Source organism: Miniopterus natalensis, chromosome 15 (assembly GCF_054644295.1).
Source record: "Miniopterus natalensis isolate mMinNat1 chromosome 15, mMinNat1.hap1, whole genome shotgun sequence".
Taxonomy (NCBI): Eukaryota; Metazoa; Chordata; class Mammalia; order Chiroptera; family Miniopteridae; genus Miniopterus; species Miniopterus natalensis.
Window position 1 is genome coordinate 1,849,522 of NC_142095.1, and position 17,167 is coordinate 1,866,688.

At 55.6% G+C, this 17,167-nt stretch overlaps 1 protein-coding gene across 1 annotated transcript in view; it reads left to right on the forward strand.

The window, feature by feature from the left end:
* The first annotated feature begins 10,348 nt into the window (after nt 1–10,348).
* Nucleotides 10,349–17,167, forward strand: part of ITPR1 (inositol 1,4,5-trisphosphate receptor type 1) — a 180,086-nt gene continuing 173,267 nt past the window's right edge. Inside the window, exons 1-2 of the mRNA XM_087824685.1 lie at nt 10,349–10,474; nt 11,269–11,349. The gene's annotated coding sequence lies outside the window, so the exon portion shown is untranslated. The remainder of the gene's footprint in view (nt 10,475–11,268; nt 11,350–17,167) is intronic.

Sequence of the window (17,167 nt, forward strand, 5' to 3'; positions counted from 1 at the left end):
GTTGTCCCTGAGCCACGTGACCGCGCGGGTCACGTGGCCCCGCCCCCCTTAAAGGAGCCGCACCGCGCGCCGTCGGGCCGCGAACGTGGCTTTCCTACCCTCTCTCCAGTTACCTCTTCTTGCCCGCGTCCCTCCTCAGCGCCGCGGATGTAAGAACGTGACAAAACCCTGCAAAACTCATCCTGGCCTCCCACAGGCTACGTGCCCCCTTGTTATTTCTTGGTTGAAAACACCGTGACCAAATTTATTTAGCATTTGCTATGCGCCAGGCACCATGCTAAGCAAGCCCTTGGCTCTGTGAAATCTCATTGAATCCTCGCAACGACCCTGCAGTATTGGGTACATAGAGCAACTAAGTGACGTGCCCAAGGTCGCAGGGCAGACTCGAAAAGGAGGCTTCAGCCCCGCCGCGCTGGGTCTCGGTGCCTCGGACCTGGCGCCCGAAGCCCGGGCGTTGCCTCCGACCCCGTGCTGGGGGCGGTGAAGCCGCACGAGTGCGAGGCCTTGTCGCCGAGGGATCAGCTGGAGAAACCCAGGCTGCGGGCCTGTGGCTGCCGAGCGCCACTCCAGGCGCTTGAGGACAGCGCACGGAGCGAAACACATGAAAATTCCGGCCCTTGCGGAAATGATATTAAATAACTTCTAAAAATGCGAAAGAAAATACTCTGAACATTGCTTGGTACATAGGAATGGCTTAAAATGATTAGTTGTGATTATTACAGTGATCAAAGTAATAGATAAGGTGGGCGTTCCAAGGTCATTTTTAAGATAACAGGACGCTTTCCACGGTGTATTTAGGAAAAGTGAGCAGTCCCAGGAGGCAGAAGCAGCCTGCCACGTGGCTCTCCTTGGCCGCGGGTCCGAGCCCCCGCGTGGTGAAGCAGGCTGGGTGGCAGGCCGCGCGTTCAGGCCCCTCCGTCTTGCTAATGGGCGCTGCGGCCGGTGGGGGAGGCTTACAGAGCGAGCTCTCCATTTCATTTCTGTTGGGGGCTTTTCTCTTCTGCTCCTGTTACGACGGCTCTGTCTCCTCGCCCTCCTGCCAAGTGCCAAGAGGAAGGGCCGGAGGTTCCTTCAAGAAAACGCAGAGGAGGGGCACGTTTTAAGGACGCGCGGGCGGCACGGGGGCTGCAGACAGCGGGAGAGCCCTATGTCAGAAGGGATGGGGCGCTGCCGAGGCCAGAGCCAGGACCGGAGGGCCTGCAGCCGGAGGGCTCCGCGGTCACGGCCACCTCCCCGGGGCGCGCCGCCCCGCCCCGCGCGGCCCCGCGCACGTGGGCCGGCCCCGCCCACTCTTTCGCCTCCCTCGCTCTCCCCTCGAGGTCTCGTTTCATCTCCCGGCGCAGCTTCGGCTCCGCTACGACACAGGCCCCGTTTCCAGACGGCCCAGGACCCCTGCCGCTGACGCTCGGGACACCGCGGGCCCCCTCCCAGGCGTCGCCGAGGGGGGGGCCGGGCCCGCCGTCCCCTGGTCCAATCAGCTGCAAGGAGAAGTGCCGGCTCCGGCGGTGATGGGCGGGCCCAGCTGCCACTCAGCCGCCCGGGGCGGGCCGAGGAGCTGCCTCGCTCTCAAGTTCACAGACGGCGGCTGACTCGGCTCCTCCGGCCCGAGCGATGCTGTCGCCGTTCCCGGTACCCGTGCAGTGCCGGGGCCGGACCGGCGCCGCGGCTGACCTCGCCGGCGCAGCCTTGCCCTTCCGTCTCCCAGCTGCGCGCCCAGCCGGCTCCCTGATGCCCCCGGGCACCGACGGAAATTCAGAGCCGGCGGAAGATGCGCCTCCGGGCCCGAGCGGGAGGAGCGCCAGGAGAAGGCGCAGTCGGGGTGCGCTTCTAGCTCCTCGCTGCCTCGGTGCTTGAGGTCCAGTAAAAGGAGGGGCGGTGAATCCCAGCTTTTCCAAGGAGAGCTCCGTTGTGAAGGGGAAGTATATCACACACACGTAGTAGATCCAGGGTGTCCCCCAAAATGTTTACGCACACTCTGAATCGTTAGAAAGGCAGTGTTTATTAAAATACGTTTTATTGTCAAAATCGAGCCATCAGCTGTTCAAGGGTGTAATACATCTTGGGAGGAACAGCCTGTATATTTACATTTCAGGCGCTCACACAGTAGCAGTTTTACTTTTAGTATCCATTTATTTTTGAAAATGAAATGGCAGATGCCGCCATAAGGCAGTGCATTAGCAACGGAAACTGCCTATTAAACACATCAGCACCTGTGTATATTTGAAAGGTACAAATATATATTACATTTTCAGGCTTCAAATAGTGCTTAACATATAAATGAGCTCCCAGTCCTTGTCATCACTCTGGTTCCCCAGGAGTCCGCGGCCCAAGGCCTCGCAATCGCAGAGGAAGTAACTTCTTTCTGGGAAGACTACAGCTATCACCCCTTCTTGGGCGGCCTAGTGTCTGGGGTCAGAGTGAAAGGCGGGGCTTTGGGTCCCTGCATCTATATGGGAGACGGGAGGTCTAGTCACTATGTTCTAAGAGCCTGAGTTTCGTATCTTGCTACTTCATAACAGCACTCTATGGAGATCAATTAGGTAGGTATGAGTAGGGAAAGAAACGCTAACTTGTATTATTATGTAACACTTCGATTCTGAGACACATTTCCATCCCACTGTGTTGTTTCTGAAATCTGGAGGGTGAGCTCAGATGCTAGCTGTTTAGGGGAATTCACAGAAAGGCCAACGCCCAGCCCCTGGAGGACCTGAGGGCTCTGGAACCATGGGAAGCCTCAGCCCTTCTCTGAGAGACAGAGGCCACAGGACCCAGCCAGGCAGCCCAATGTTCCTGGAGTCATTTCCCAGCCAGACTTCCCTGTTCCCTGAGCACAGCCATGATGCCTTCGTGCCACAGACCTGCTGCTCTAGCTCAGCACCCGTCAGAATCCCCCAGAGGGCTGATTCAAACACAGATCCCCGGGCCCTGCTCCCTGAACGGATCCGGTACACCCGGGTGCAGCCCAAGATTTTTCCTTTCTGACAATTTCCCAAAGGATGCCGATGTTGCCGGTCCGAGGCCCACAGTTTGGGAAGCATTAGCCGCAGTGTGTGAGAGCTGGAGACTCAGGCAGTCTTCCCTGCTCCCACGTTGAATGATCTTGGGCAACTAACTTAAATTTTGGAATTCTTTACTTTCTTCATCTCTCAATTAGGGTTCATCAAACCCTCTCTTACAAGGATTCAATAGAGTGATCTGTGTAAAGCACTTAGCACATAGTAAGACCTCAATAAACAGTTTCGGGTCTAATGTGTTTACCATAGTAAGGGAACGTTAGCAAGTGTAACATGTAGGACCCCAGAGGCTCATCCACAGACAAGCTGAGGGCAGACATCAGTATCGCCTGGGAAACTGTGTCCCCGGACTGTCCAACTCCTGCAAGTCTCCCGCCCACCGGGTAGCACTCAGCTCTGCCACTCCCGAGGCCTCCTTGAGGCGAGAGTCTGAATAAATGCTTCACCCACCGAACAGAGTAAAGAGGAAGCAGAAAGTCTTAAAACCTTCTGAGAAAATTCAGCTAACAATAGAAAGAGGAAACTCATTTGGGTGCGAGGCAATGGCTCCAGAAATGAGTAAAAAGCAAACTGGGCCAGGAGCAGATTAATTGGAAAATAATTTCAGAAAAGGAAACGGAGCTGTGCCACGCTGAGCCCTCTGGGAAATCTGACAAAAGTAAGAGTCGGAGGGGTTTTTCCCTCCCGGGTCTGGGATAATTGGTATTACAATCATGTGAAAAAAAATGTAAGTCGCCCTGGAGTGGCCCCATTGTCCTGGACAAGGAGTTCTTTCTCGGGGTCACAGACGAGCAGCTTAGGCCGCTGGGAAGCTGGCCGTTCCGTGGTGCCCCACGAGAAAGCGTCGGGTGAGCCTGGCCATGTGGATGGACTAGCCGATAGCCCAGGGGGCTAACCCACCGTCATCAGCGGTGGATTTGGTATCAGTTATGTAGTAACACGTATATAATAAAAATATGTAATAAAGGACTTTAATTGTGCCTCCTGTTTAAAAAGTCACAGTAACGAAGGGCTGGTTGAGAGAACAGAGGAGAGGCTGCTGGGTTAGTTTAGTGGTGTCCGGGTGGGAGACCTGAGGGTCCCCGACCGAGCGCCAGCCTGGGGGGCGGGAAGGCTGGTCCCGCTCCGCAGAGCCTCCGCGGGCCGTGTGGTCTGGAAGAGCCGTGAATCTCTAGGTGTCTGCTCCTCCACCAGCAAAAGGCGGCACGGAGGAGATCCCTTGCTACTGAAGTGCTCCCCCCCGAGTACACTTTTTCACAATTTCCCTTTCAACGGAAGGGCCGCGTGTCATAAATAACTTCCTGCAACCAGCTGCCGCAGGGCTCCTGCTTGCAAGTAGGGAAGTTACACGAATCATGAAAGGCTATAGCGTTAACTAAGCACCTCTCGTTCACCGGGTACTGACTAGCTGCTATCTTTACTTCTCTTGGGCAGACAGATTCCGGGGAGTGGAAAAGGCAGGCGCCTGACTCCAGGCCATTTGCAGGCCTGGTGGGCTTCTGAAGACTGGCCTGTCTAGGACAGAGATAACTTACTAGGTAGTACTGGCGATATCTTAATTTAATAAAAAACTTTAATGAATAAATTTCTCTTACTGTATATAGTTCGGTAATAAACAGTGAGGCCAGTTAGCTTGTTTATAGTACTTCAGGGATCTCCATGATCACTTTGACCCTTAGCGACCCAGATACCCCAGGCATATAAAGATGCTCAGGAATATATTGACTGCATGGGGGTCCATATAATATATATTGTGTCCACCGTGTGCCAGGCACTGTGGGAGGAGCTGGGGAACCCATGGAATCAAAGCACATAGCACTGGAAATTACTCTGAAAACCTCCCATGCACTCTAAGCTCTACCAACACCTGCCAGCTCTCTGCTATCCTGTGCTTTATGGTGCCAAGGGTTGTCGAGGATGTGTCTTTAGCAGAATGTACCTTTCTGTGAGCAAAGTTCCCTGTGCTTCCTGAATAGACTTCTTCTCTGTGGGGGGTGATAGAAATCCATGGGGGTGGTGGACATCCGTGGGGGTGGTGGACATCCGTGGGGGTGGTGGACATCCATGGGGGTGATGGACATCCGTGGGGGGGGTGGACATCCATGGGGGTGATGGACATCCATGGGGGGGTGGACATCCGTGGGGGTGATGGACATCCATGGGGGTGGTGGACATCCATGGGGGTGGTGGACATCCATGGGGGTGATGGACATCCGTGGGGGTGGTGGACATCCATGGGGGTGGTGGACATCCATGGGAGTGATAGAAATCCATGCTTTTCCTCAAAGCTAGACTCTGAGAGGCAAACTTTACTGTTTCCTTGTTTCCCCAAGATTGTTCTGCTTCTACTACATTTTGAATGAAATAGCGACTCCAAAATAAGACTCATAATTTAATGGCTGCAATTAATCAACAAGTAATTGCTTGCTGGTTGGGTTACTCCATGAAACACAGGACGGTGGTTTTCTCCCTCCTGTCGTCTGGAGTAGGGACTCACACGTCGCCAAGCGCCACGCTGTGGCTTCAGAACATTGTTCAGTCCAGCACTGCAAGGCCGCCTTTCCTTTTATTTTTAATATTGGTGTCTCTTCCCTTGTGATCGTGCTCTGAAAATAAGGTAAGTGGAAGAGAAACGAAGGCTAATTTAATCTGAGGACCTACTTTCTCTTACTGGTTTGGGGTCAGATGTTCACAAGTGAACTTCCCCAAAACCAGGTAAACATTTTACTTGTTCCGATGGCCAAGTGGTTATTCAGTAACGAACAGGTGACCAATAATGAGCCCATAGTGCCTGACCCAGTCTTTGAAAGGCCACACCTAGGCACTTGTTACTACACGGGCATCTTTGTGCGGAGCCTTGTTGCAACATTTTCTCATCACTCAGGTACAAAACAGTATCTTCAGGAACCTGGAAACCTGCTTTTCCTAGGAGTGGGATTCTTGTGGAAATAAAATTTCCCTTTTAAGTAGCCTTACACACCGTTTTATATGGTAAGAGTACTGTCTGCCTGTTTAACTGGTCCCCCGAGGAAGCCGATTTTCACAGAAGGGCTCATTTGCTCCAGGGGGAGCCAATTCCGTCTGTCCCCTCAAGGCTTTCGGGGTGGAGGGAGGCGAGCCTGCCTAGAAAATACTAGAAACCTTTCTGCTTCCTGCCCTTCTCCTCCTAAGAGGTCACACAGGTACCGAGGAAAATAAAAGGGCTTGTTTGAGGGACAGTCAAGGACGAAGCTACTCAGAAGTGATTCCCCTCCTCACGCGCTTTACCGTGTACGCGTTTCAGTGACCAAGGAGCGTCCCGCTGGTGGGAGCCTTCGGCCGAGACATAGTCCAGGGTGAAGCGGCAGGTGCTGGGTGCTGGGCAAGGAATGGAAAACGGCCGGGGGGCCTGGGCAGCACCTGGGCCATGGCCGAGGCCACAGCTGCGGGGCCTGCAAACTATTACTGGAGAGAAGAAACAGTGAGCGAGGTGGGGTGGAAAACCAGCTGAGGACTACAGCCTGTGATCACAAAGCGGCCTCTGTGACCCTCCAAACACCACGTCTGACATCCCCCTGCCGGAGGTGACGATGAAGGAAAGGCAGACGCCAGAAGCGTGCCGCATTCTGCACGGCGCCCGCCATTGCCCAGCGCCCGGCTCAGCGCCCGTTAGCTACCGATGCAAACAGCAAGCGCTTAGGACCCACGAACGGCTCCTGCACAGAGCCCTCTACCCCCCCCCCCGGGCTGACCCCGAAACCCATCTGCTTTGGGAAGGAGGGAGCTCATGATTCAGGTGACCCACAGCCTAAAACTACAGTTAGGGAAATACTGCTTTAAGTCTGGGCACAAAATGATGTGGGAACAGAGGAAGCAGTTACGTTGCCCGAATCTGGATGCACTGATAGAGCCGGGGAAGTGAGAAAGCCGCGTGGCCCACTTAACCGGCAACTCCTTTCCCTACGAGGTCTATCGATCTCTAGATAACTTTCCCAGGAGAAGTTAACACGAAGCCTGTAAAAATTCTCGAGTTTCCCACTTCCCCTTTCTCAGGCGTAATTCCCTCTGCTTCTCTGGTTGACCTGAAAAGACCCTCAGGACTATTATATTGCAGCAGTTAGAACTACTCATAACCTGGAGATTCTTGACACAAACGTTGCCCAGTTATAGTAACTAGCTGGCTTTGCATTTTCCCTAGAAAGTTAAATTTAGACCATCTGGTGTGGCTCAGCGGTTGAGCATCGACCTGTGAACGAGTTCAATTCCCGGTCAGGGCACATACCGGGGTTGCGGGCTCGATCCCCAGTAGGGGGCGTGCAGGAGGCAGCCGATCGATGATTCTCTCTCATCATTGACGTTTCTCTATCTCCCTCTCCCTTCCTCTTCTGAAATCAATAAAAGCATTAAAAAAAAAAAAAAGAATCGGACCAGGATGCAATAATGTCTGATTGCTCCAATATCATCGACGGTAAGTTTGGCCCCTTGGTTAATGGGGGAGACTGCTGTATTTCTTCATCATAAAGGTCCGTTTCCCACTTCACAATTCATGGGTCATGCGCGGGGTGATTTTTAGGATCATATGAGTATCCTGTTCTCATCCACCTTTCATCCGAGGAGTTGGGCATCTATTGATATCTTTGTCTAAATAATTACATGGGAAGCTGCAAAATGGTGATTTTTCTAACTTTACTATTCTTTCTACTTATATGAGCTGAACTCTTCTGTAAAGAAGAACTTTCTGTTTTCCTTTTGACAGACATTTCCTTTCCATTCATCCACTGGGATAAGATAATAGGGCTTTCCCAGGATTTCTTCAAGTCCCCAGATCTCGCCCAGCTGCTGGAGCAATTTCGGGTAGTCGTCTGGGAGATGTGAGGCGGGCGATGGGGGAATGTCTGAGATGATAGTAAACCTCTAGCTCACAGGAAAATGTGTAAGAAAGTAACAAGAGTGCTTTGTCTGCTATGGTGTAGCCATCACTCCCATATGGCATAAAGTGGTTGTCACTGTTTCATTTTTGCATTCTTTCCTTGTAGCTACTATGCGCCAAGAGGTTGCTGGTTCCATTCTCGGTCAGGACACATGCCTGGGTTGCAGGCTCCATCCCCAGTAGGGGGCGTGCAGGAGGCAGCCGATTGATGATTCTCTCTCATCATTGGTATTTCTATCTCTTTCCCTCTCCCATCCTCTTTTTAATATCAATAATAATTTTTTAAAAAGTAGAGCCAAAACCCCCTTTGGTTTTCATGGGGGAGAGAGGAGACAGATGGAGGTGTAGACCCCTTTGTTGTGACAAGATGGGGGAGTTTCTTGATCGCTGGGAGTAGTAGTTTAAGGCATCGGGCAGAGGCCGTAGTGCCCCCTGACCAGGGACAGCGCTGAAAGAGAGGAGGGGTGGAGCGAATATAATAGGTGCAAATTTGGTCTACTTCAGAGCTGTGCCCATCCCTGGGCTGGTATTAAATTCTTATAGGAGCAGATACAGAGCAAACACCTACAGCGCAAATGCTGACATTGGGGAGGCTGTGGAGGGTAGAAGTTAAGGTCCAGGGTTCAGGAGTCAGAGAGCCCACCACCTGTGTCACTTGGGGGAAGTTACTTAATGTCCGTGTGCCTCAGTTTCCCCCTAAGTGAAACATGATTCGTCCATAGGATTTGATGAGATGACATAGGTAAGGAGCTCGGAATAACGCCCCGCATGTGGCTTGTAGCTGATACATGTCAGCTGTTATTCATTGGGCATCATGTCGGTAATAGTTATCAGCTACAGTGCTCCCCTAATTTATTCCTGAAGTTTCCCAAGACTGTCAGCTCTACACCAAGCAGTCCTGATAGAAAGTAGGCAAGTTCTAATGGGTTTTCTCCTATAATGGCAAAACTGGGGCAAAGAGATGAAAATGAGTTGCCCCAGGGCTCAGAGGCTGCTCCTGAAAGGGGAGGCAGTGCGGGGGGATCTCCCCAAAGGCTAGGGCTCAGTACCGGCTTCGCTGCTCAGTTCAGGAGTCATCTTGGGAAAGCGCCTGATCTCTCTGAGCCCTCAGGTGTGCACCTGTCCCACGGGAGTAAAGAAAATGCCTAAGGGTTGTTAAAACGCATTAACACGGGTGCATGAAACGTGCCTGGGGTCTGGGCTCAGTCAAATCAGTCGCCCCGGGTATTATGCCCACTGTTGTTAACGGCAGGTCCTGTGTGGCACAGCCAGGGCCTCTCTGGGACACTGGACGTCGTGGCTCCCCATCCTGCGCCAGCGCTGGCACCCAGGAGACATTTGGAAACGTTTGTGGAACGAATGCACATCGTCGGGGGAAGGAAGGGCAGCGGCCGGCGGCCTGGAGCTCAGCCCGCCCTCCTGGGCAGCGGCCACAAACCCACCTCGTCCCTGACGCCCCCGGAGCCGCGCGAGGGCGCATCGCCGGGACGCGCGCCTCTGTGCCAGCCGCGCTCTCCGATGCCCCTTTTTTTCTGGTTGGCGGTTTATTTATTTAAGAATTTACAGCTCCCCGCTCAGAGGGGCTGCTGCAGCAGGTCAGGCCGGGGTCGCAGTCTGAATGTTTTCTCCCCGCCCCCCCCACAGACACACACACACACACACACACGAGCCCGGGAGGGAGAGGCCGGCGCCCCAACGTCCCGCGGGGCGAGGGGGGGCGCACGCAGTTCGGGGCCCCCGCGCCACTTGCCAGTGTCCCCCCGCTGCGGGGACCGTGGCTCCCAGGCTGAGTTTTCCGTGCAAACGCGAGCTGCCCCCACAGAGACCACCTCGCGCCCTGGGTCCCCGGCCGCGAGCGCGGCGCTCCTACGGCCTGGATTTCTGAAATTCTTGGCTCGGACGCGGCCGGGGAGGGCGGGTCCCGCTGGTGAAAACTTCCCAGCGCAGAAACCCGAGCTGCCGCGGCCCCCGGCCCCCGGCGGGTACCTGGACTCTGGGGCAGGGGGCCGGCCGCGGGAGGAGGGAGGTCCCCAGAGGTCGGGGGCGCCCTCCAGGGGTGGCTTTGGGTGCCGGCCCGCAAACCCAGCCAGCTCCCGGGGGGGGCGGGGGTGCAGGACCAGGGTGCAGACCCGGGACACCCCGCAGGACGCCTCTCCCCGCCCGCGGGTCTGGCAGAGCCCCGCCCCCGCGCGGGGGATTCTGGGAGTTGTAGTCCGCCCCGCCGCCCCGGGCCTCCGCGACCCGGGCGGCGGACTACATTGCCCAGGGAGCTCCCCGGCCTATATAAGGCTCCGGGGCTCGCCTCGAAGTGCAGTAACCATGTGGCTGTGCTGCTGAGCGCGTCCGCGGGCTCGCCGGCGGGAGGCGCGGGAGGCGGGGAGGCGGGAGAGGCGGAGGCGGCGCGGGCGGAGGCGAGAGCGCGCCGGGTGCGGGCGCCGCGCTGCCATCCTCGCGGACGAGCTCCTCTGCGCGGGCATGGGGTCGCCCGGCTGCCGCTGACCCCTGTCCTCGCCCTGCTCCCCCAGACCGGCGCGGCGCCCCGGGCACCCAGGTAGCGGTGGGGCCGGGCCGAGGGCGCGGGGAGTTGCACCGTCCTCAGGACGCACAAGTTTTTGTGTTTTTTTTTTTTTTTTTTCCCCCGTTGTCTGGGACTTGTTGGTGGATTTGCGAGCACTTGCAGGCATCTGTGGGTTCTTTTACTGCGGGCATTTTTTGGGGGGTGGGGTGGGTGCATGTGAGGTTAAAAAACAGAAAGAAAACATTCTCGACGCCGGTGACCGGCGTCGAGGGCGACCCGGTCTGCACCGGACCCGCATCCCCCGAGCTGGGAACTGTTGCAGCAGCTGCAGGAAATAGGTGGTGGTGTTTTTTTGGGGGGGGGGGGGCGGTTGCGGGGGTGTCCTACGCGAGTCCGCTCGAGGAAACCGTCTTTCTCAAAACGTAGCGGTCGCCGGAGCTGCGGGGCCGGGGGAGTCTTGCGGGTGCGGGGGCCCCGGGGGGAGGGCTCTGAAAAACGGAAGGACGCCCGGGGCGCGGGAGGAACGGAGCGGGGAGCAGCCCCGGGGGATGCGGGCCCCCGACGCGCGGCCTGCGCCCCGGGGACGCGCGCTCGGGGTCCGCCGAGAACTTGGCCCCGTCGTGGGCCGCGCGCGTCCCGTGCGCAGGACGCGAAGTTACCTGGACTCCTCGCCCGCGTGGTCCCACCCACCTGCCCGTCCCCCGGGGGCGCGCGGGGGGGGGGGGCGGTCTCTCCAGGACGGAGATGAAAGGAGGTGGGGATCCCCAGCGTTTCTTTCGGGGACCCGCCTCCTGGTCTCACGCGCCGTCTTCTCTCTGAATCCTCAGGAGCTGACCGCAGAGGAGCCGGATCCGCGCCCCTGGCTGGACGGACGCGCTTTGGCGACAGGGTGCCTGACCCGGGGTCAGGTGAGTGGGAGCCTGTGGCGAAAGCTGCGGCCCTGGGAGCGTGTGTCCCGCGCATCCACGGAGCTGGGGAGGGGAGAGAAGGGAAACTGCGAGGCCCGGGCCCCAGAACCTGGCGCTGCCTCGGGGAGGGCCTTAGGGAGCCGGTGACACCCAGGGGCAAGTGTGCCCAGCTCCTTGGGCCCCGCGCAGAGTGGGAGCGACTGAAGGTTTAGGAGAGGAGAGGGCAAGGCCATGAAGTGGGCAGCGGGAGGGGTGCCCGCCGGTGGCCTGAGAACCCAGCCTCCCCCGGCAGCCAGCTGATGACTTAAATTCTGAAGGATGCAGTGGGTTTCGCCTGCCAAGATGGGGAAGCAGAAGCGAACTTCTCTCCCTCTCTCTCTAAAATAGTCACTTTCTTTTTTCTCGCTGTGAGCATGCGTTTCATCAGGGCAGGTTGTACCGCGAGAAATGAACGTGGCTGCTGCCAAATGGAAAGAGTTAGACTTTAAAAAGGGGAGTTCTTGGAGCAGAAGGTACGGCGTCCAGCCCTTGACTCGAGCCGTCCATCTGGATGCCCAGGGATCGGATGGGTCCCCGTCCTTAGGGGCCCTTGTGGGCTGTGAGCTGAGGGCGACGTTTATCTGTAAACACAAGCAGCTCCTGTTTTTCCCCCGCCCGAAATGGTCAGACTGCATTTCAAGGAAGGAAGGTTTTAGTGGGGGCACGTCGGTCCCCGTTGCTGCAGATCCAGCCGTCCAAAGTTTTTTCGTCTGCAATGGTCGGGGGCGGGGTAAACAACAGGGTAACGGGGGAGGGGGCCGGGTCTTAGTAACTTCTTTAACATTCTAAATATTTAGCTGTTCCCTGGGCTACAATCTTTGGGCTTTTCTAATTAGAAAAGAAAAGCCAGACACTTCATTATAGTAGCCTAGTGCTCTTGTTTCCTGTTGATAAGATCCTGGGGAGTGCGGGCGGGTTGGGAAGCATTAGGACGTGTGAGGTCCAGTTCCTTCTGGGGGCTCTGGGGACTCGTGTGGCTGCGTGGGCACTCAGAAGGCCAAGGGCCGGGTTCAGCTCCCCTCTCCTGAGCCAGCTACAGGCCAGGAAAAACCGGCCCAAGAGCCTTCTCCCACTGGTTGCTGACAGTAATGCCGACACATTAAGTACTGGTGAGCCGGGGCCAGGCCATCATCACAGAAACCCCCAGGGTCAGGCGCAGGTGGAGAAACAGGTGCGGAGGGTGAAATCACGTGCCCAGTGGCTCACCCAGGGTGGAGGCCAGGTATAACCGCAGGCTGGGGCTGTCCTGCGCCCACAAATGCACCGAAGTTGGGGGGTGGTGAGGGAGAAGCGAGGAAATAGGATAGACTCACTGCTGTTGATGAAATAAGTCTTGCTTGTGTCCCACCAATAGGGAGTGAACCCTACTCCCCCTGATGGGGCCGCAGATGCAGGGGTAACAGAGGGTGGATAATTGAGGAGGGCCTGGGCGCTTTGGAAGGCTGCACGCTGAAAGCCTGAATGTGGGGAACAGAAGCCAAACCATGAGGAGTCTTGCCCGAGTTGAGCCTCAGATGCACTTCCTATCCCATCCTGGTCATCTCCATCGGGAGTGGGGAGGGTCCAGCTGTGTACGGCCCCCAAAATCATCTGGTCTGGCCCTGCCAAGGGACCGCAGGCGGGACTCGAAATTCAGTAAATCTAGGAGCTTTTTTCATAGCTAATTTTTAAGTTGACAATTTTGTGTGGCCCACAAATGGTGTTATAAATATCCAGGTGGTCCTCGGCAGAAAAAAGGTCCCCCACCACCCCAGTCTCCATCCAGGCCTCTGAGCAGGTTAAAGGGATCAGGCATTTCCCCACCTGAACAACTTGGAAGTTGAGATCCCAGGGAGTTTGAGCTGTGAAATGTGGAAACCTCGCCTCAGACGTTTCGCTTTGTGGCCAGTTGGGCAGAACCTTTTGCTCTTTCTCCTGCGTGTGTGTTGAAAGTACAGTCTGCTCTTTGAATTATTTAAATCAGAACAGAAGATCTATCAAGGTGGCCTTATCGGGCAGGGAAAGTTCGTCACGCTCTGAATGTATTACTCCTGGCTCCACCTGGAGCCCCGTGGAACTTGCTGGAGTCAACAGGGTGTCTCCCATTCCGACCAAGTGGGCCCCTCTGGCGGGGGTGGGCCCTTCTGAGGAGACGGGGTGGTTGCTTAGCGAAGTAGATGAGCTCAACAGGACACATCTGTTGCCTTTTTCCCTCAAAATATTTCAGCTGAGGAAGACCTGGGTATTAAAGTGGGAGACAGACGAAGGAAGCTTCTAATCCGCTGGTGTATAACCAGCTGAGTTCCAGAGACAAAAAAATCTCACGGCTCTTTGCTCCTGTATAATGATCTCATGGAAACTGATTTCTTTACAGGCAGTTCTTAAGAAACAAACCAAAGTGAAACAACAAACACCTAACACAAAAGCAGGCCTGGAGCTAGGTTTCTAGGTCAGGCTGTCCTTGGGCCCATCCCGTTAGGGGATCGACACTAGGCCAGCGTCCCATCTTGGGTGCTGCTGGTTTGCTCTTTTAAAATGAAACATAACTGCCTCGCAGGCTGGGTAGTAACTGGGAGCGCATGCCATTTTTTTAGTTCGCGTTTGCTGTTTTAAGTTTTCGCACAGCTCTTTCGATGAAGACGGCGAAGGCCCGACGTCAGCGACATGACTGACGTCATTTCTGTTACTCCTGCCAGTTGTCATAGTGCCGGTGGTTCTGAGGGTAGCGAGGCTGAGCTGAGAAAACCCTGAATGCGGCGCCTGTTGGGCCGCGGCTCAGAGCGAACTAGGTGCCGGCCGTCCAGGCTCCTGCCTGAGCTGGACGTAGTGTGAGCCGTTCGTTGGGTGAGGTAACTGTTCGAGAAGCTCTAACACCTGTTCAAGCGCTTACAGCGCAGACGTTTATTCCTTCATTTCTCCTCTGGTCTCTCGGTGGCAGGGTGTGTTTTAAAAGCTGGGGATCCAGCAGTGAAAGCCCGTTCCCCAGGGGCTTTGCTCCATATGGGGGAGCACCCAGTATGAATAAGCCAGTCTTATAGGATAACCGGCAGCGAGCGCTGTGGGGAGGGTAAAGCAGGGTCAGGGGCACGGGGGTAAGCGTGGGTGCCGAGGGGCGAAGCCCGATCCCTGTGCACTGTCGGTGGGCAGCAGAGAGCGGGCTCCTCGGAAAGGCAGTGTGGAATTAGCGGGTGACCAGCAGTGTACCCCTAGGTGTGTTCCTGAGAGAATGGGAGGCGGGGACTTGAGCAGGGACTTGTACCCCCAGATTCACAGCCGCGGCGCTCACGATAGCAAGCCCGAAACAACCCCGTGCGCCTGGCAGGTGAATGGGTGAGCTCAGTGGGGCCTAGACACGCGGTGGACCGTCGCTCGGCCTTGGGAAGGAGCAGCATGGGTGCATCTGGAGGACACTGGGCTAAAGACAATCAGGACAAGTATTTATAATCGCAGTTGCGTGAGGTACCTAGAGCACTGGAATCCGTAGAGACAGTAAAATAGTGTTTGCTGGGTGGTGGGGGGAACGGGGACTTTGTTTCATGGGTATAGACTTTCACTTTGGGAAGCGGAAACCGTTCTGGAGATGGATGCGTTGTCCAATAGTGAGTGTCCCTGATGCCACTGAACTGTACGCTTGAAAGTGGTTAAAATGGTCAGTTTTATTTTATGTGTGTGTATGTTACCACTAAGCAAACAATAAGAGCAGGGCAGGGGCTGGCGGAGTGCTCGGTGGGGCTGGGCGCCAGGGAAGGCTCTTTAACATGGTGCGTTTCAGCTCTGCCCGCTTGGGCTCAGTGGTTAGGGCATCGGCCTGAGGACTGAAGGGTCCCAGGCTGAGCTCCGGCCGAGGGCGCGTACCTGGGTTGCAGGGTCAATCCCCAGCCCTGGTCGGGGTGCGTTCGGGGGGCAGCCAGTCGATGTGTCTCTCTCACATCCATGTTTCTCTCTCCCCCTCCGCTCTTTGAAAAATCAGTGGAAAAAACATCCTCAGGTGAGGATTAGCCATACACATATACGTTTAGTACATTTGAGCAGAGAGCTGAGGGAGCGAGTGGTTGGCCATGTAGCTACCTGGGCCGAAGGACCTTCCGAAGGGCTGGGCAGCAAGTACGAAGGGCCCGAGATGGGAGCACGTGTGCCTCACTGGGGAAGGTCAGGGGGTCAGGGTGACCCGGGCCGAGGGCGAGCGTTAGGTGTTCACACGGGGGCGGAGTCAAGGTCAGGTGGTGCAGGGGAGCAGTGGTTTATGCCTCAGGATTTCTAAAGGCTCACGATTCTCAGTGGGGTTCCCGACATCACCGCCCGACACCGTCCTCTCTGAAGAGACGGGTGAGGGTGTCAGGGTCACGTTCCAGGTCAGAACTCGATGGAGGGTGAAACTCATTTCTGGACGGTCTGGTTAAACACACGGCTTACCTGGGATTGTCATTCGGGGCAGGGGGAAAGGAGTCCTCTTTGAGGAATGGGCGAACCTACAGGGGGTTTGGACAACACCTTCGAGGGACCTGATGATATTCCCATGGGTTTGTCTTCAAGGCAACCTCCTGCGCCCGGCGCCCGGCCAGTCTGACCTTGAGGAGCCGCGCGAGGAGGACTCCGACTGGGCCGTAGCGTTACCCTTGAGGGGCGTGAGGCTTCGGATACGCGGTCCTGCCCCGGAACTGAAGCGATCCCTTCACCTGTACGCACTTATAACAAACACGCGTTTTGTTACTTAGTGTGTAAAATGTACATACCGGTTACAGTGAAACGTCAGGAAGTAAAGATCAGCAACAAAGTAAAGCCGGTCACCCCCAGCCCCACCTTCCGAGGCGGGGGTCAGACTTTCTCCGTGTTCACATACACAGAAGTTGCGCGTGTATTTATGTGTCACGAAGAGAGACTCCAACAGTGCTTCCTGTTCGGGACCTTGCCTTTGACTCTGTATCTGGAGCATTTTTCTTGTTAGTAGGTCGACATCTGTGTCTTCGTTTTTCCAAAGGTGGCTCTACCTTTGATGGGATTTCACTTGCGTGATGACATGCGTGGAACCACTAGGGCACAGTGAGCGTGTCATTCAGGTGCCGTCACCGTCACGGAGTCCAGGCTTCCTCTTTCAGTTTACGCTGTTCTGTTTTGTTTTTTTTAAATAAGTGCACGATAGAGCACCATTCAAGTGTTAGCTATCTTATTACGGGGATAAAGCCTCGTAATCATTCCTTTAAATATAGAATTTCTCATTTGTTCTTCAAAGTAACCCAATGCCGTGAGGTAGGTAGGGCCAGGTGCACTTTTCTGTCTGCATTTAAAAGAAAAACTTGACGCCCTGGCTGGTGCAGCTCAGCTGGTGGAGCGTCTCCCCGGTCCCCTTCCCTGCCAGGGCGCGTGCCCAGGCTGCGGGTCAGTCACAGCCGGGGGCGTGCAGGACGCAGCTGATGGGTGGTTCTCATTGATGTTTCTCTCTCTCTCCCTCTCCCTTCCTCTGTCTCTCTAAAATTTAATAACATATATATTTTTAAGTTTTTTTTAAAAAAACTCTACTATAGAAAATTTATAACATCTGTGACACGGGATCCTAGTATATATAACGAAGCCCCTCTACCGACCCCTGCCCCCCACGGCCAGCAGCTCATGACCCGCCTTGTTTCACCTGCGCCCACCGCCCTCCCCCCCGGGCACCTTCGAAGCAAACCCCCGACACGCCAGTTCATCTGTACCGTAGTGCGCACCTGCGGTCCTGGGTGCTTTTCTAAAATACACAGTCGCGGAACTGTTACATCAAGAAAAAGCAGAACTTCAGTGGGAAAGGACTCAAGTCTGTGCT